The sequence below is a fragment of the Pavona decussata genome, unplaced genomic scaffold (genome assembly GCF_977016875.1).
Source record: "Pavona decussata unplaced genomic scaffold, jaPavDecu1.1 SCAFFOLD_3257, whole genome shotgun sequence".
Taxonomy (NCBI): Eukaryota; Metazoa; Cnidaria; class Anthozoa; order Scleractinia; family Agariciidae; genus Pavona; species Pavona decussata.
In genome coordinates, this window is record NW_028146358.1 from 7501 (window position 1) to 10000 (window position 2500).

The window sequence follows — 2500 nt, forward strand, 5'->3', positions numbered from 1 at the left end:
TCTAAGTGAAAAGTCCTCAAAATTTTTAGAAAAACTCTTAGAAAAATTGTTTGGTATGAGAAGGACCTCGACTTCGAAAATTCTGTGGTGTGGGGAGGTCTTTTGACCTACCAAAAAAATTGGTGGTGTGAGGAGGACCTCTGACTTAGAATTAGGGTTTGAAATGGGGTTAGGGTTAGGGTTAGGGTAAGTGTTAGGGTTAGGAAAAAGGTTTAAATGATATTTGGAGAGGTTTTTCGGGTGTTTAGAGGCTATTTATGCTATGTAACGAGTATTTGCTTATATACTTGCTTATATACTTAGGTCAACAATTTATAGCAAAAATGTGTTCCAGCCAAGTTCTTTTAGACGCTCTTTCGAATGGCAACATTCCCGATTGAAAATGGCGACCTACCAAAATCCGCACTTTGCTTCCCCGTCCATATAGAGGTGAGTATTTGACTTTGCTTCCGTCAGAGTCAAGGAAACACATTGAAAATGGAATCAGCATACAAGAAAACCTAGTTTGGGATAGGTTTTGTGCCTTCCGTGGTATTATAACCATAGAACTGCTCCTGAGGGGGGTAGGGTAGGCCCACCAAAAAGTGCACTTCTGGTTAGGTCGCTAATTTCTAAAATAAATGTGTCCCAACCAAGTTTTTTTGGACGCTCTTTCGAATGGCAACATTCCTGATTGAAAATGCCGACCTACCAAAATCCGCACTTTGCTTCCCCGTCCATATAGGGGTGAGTATTTGGCTTTGCTTTCGTCAGAGTCAAGGAAACACATTGAAAATGGAATCAGCATACAAGAAAACCTAGTTTGGGATAGGTTTTGTGCCTTCCGTGGTATTATAACCATAGAACTGCTCCTGAGGGGGGTAGGGTAGGCCCACCAAAAAGTGCACTTCTGGTTAGGTCGCTAATTTCTAAAATAAATGTGTCCCAACCAAGTTTTTTTGGACGCTCTTTCGAATGGCAACATTCCTGATTGAAAATGCCGACCTACCAAAATCCGCACTTTGCTTCCCCGTCCATATAGGGGTGAGTATTTGGCTTTGCCTTTGTCAGACTCAAGTAAAAGCATTTAAAATGGAGTCAGCATACAAGAAAACCTAGATTGGGATAGTTTTTCTGCCTACCGTGGGATCATAACCATAGAACTGCCCCTGAGGGAGGTAGGGTTAGGGTTAGCGTTAGGGTTAACGTTGGGGTTAGGATTGAAGACAGAAGATTGGTGATGTCAGGAGGACCTTCTTAAAACAAACAGAAATACACTTATTAGGGGACTAGGGCCAGTGGACTCAGAAATGTCTTTCGTAGCAGTCTCCTATAAGAGTATTTTTCTCTGATTTAGGTGACTCCTCCTCACACCACCATTTTTCTTAGTCGAAAGACCTCTTCACAGCACGACTTTCCTGATGGATTTCTATGTAACTGCTCGTGCTGAGAGGTGTGTCGAAAGTTGATCATGTTCCCGTAAAATCTGAGGTCTCCACTGTCTAGCGAGGTACTTACAGTGAATATAGTGAATTTTTCAAAAATTGGAGAATTCTGACTTTTGCGATGAATTTTAATGTAATTGGTCGTGCTGAGAGGCGTGTTAAAATTTGAACATGTTCCCGTAAAATCTGAGGTGAGAATTAGTGAGGTACTTACAGTGCGTATAGTGACAAATCTTTAAAAGCGTGAAATTATGGGATGTTGTGGCTTCAATGGGTTTTTAAGATGTCACCAGTCATTTGGCATGACTTACAAACGATTTGGCTGGTTGTGGGTTCGATTTTCAAAATTTCATTTTTTTCGCGTTTTTATTTTCTGTCTACCATATCATGCAGTCTCCTTATTAGCGTTTGGGGGTTATAGTGTGGGCAGGTTGGTCGCAAAGGTTCCGAGAGGAGCTGGCTAGTAAACCCTGTCCCTTATGTTCCACGGCGGCAAGGCGGAGAAATAGAGGGCAGAATTGACTAACGGGCAAGGAAAGTTGGGCTTGTAGCTTTCCTTTCGAAGGAGGGAAAAGATGATGCCCGAAAGCATTGTCACTGTAGTGGCAGGCAGAGTGTAGATGGAAGTTGTGTACGCTAGCCTTTGGCTAATGATAGAGACAAAAGAGCAGGAGGATATTTTCCTTCGCAGAAGCACTTTTCTTGCCTTCCTTCAGCTCGCTTGGCGAGTCTGACAGGTATGCCTGAACTGTGCACGGGTCCAGTTGTGAGAAAGACGTGGCAAACAAGACGGGGTTTCCCTTGACCGAGGGACCGTGTGGTCCGTTTGGCTCATGGGTTCCCCCCGTGGAGGCAAAATCTAAGAAAGCTTGCTCTCCCTCTGCGGAGGGGGGCCGCTTAGCAAGGAACTTCTGTTCCCTGCGGTGGATAGTTACCTGGTTGATCCTGCCAGTAGTCATATGCTTGTCTCAAAGATTAAGCCATGCATGTCTAAGTATAAGCACTTGTACTGTGAAACTGCGAATGGCTCATTAAATCAGTTATCGTTTATTTGATTGTACCATTACTACTTGGAT

General features: G+C 43.4%; 1 non-coding gene across 1 annotated transcript in view; it reads left to right on the forward strand.

Moving 5' to 3' along the window:
• Positions 1-2356: 2356 nt before the first annotated feature.
• LOC146446724 (small subunit ribosomal RNA) overlaps positions 2357-2500 on the forward strand; it is a 1799-nt gene continuing 1655 nt past the window's right edge. The window contains exon 1 of the ribosomal RNA XR_014862448.1: positions 2357-2500. This exon is cut by the window's right edge and continues 1655 nt beyond it. This is a non-coding gene — a ribosomal RNA (small subunit ribosomal RNA).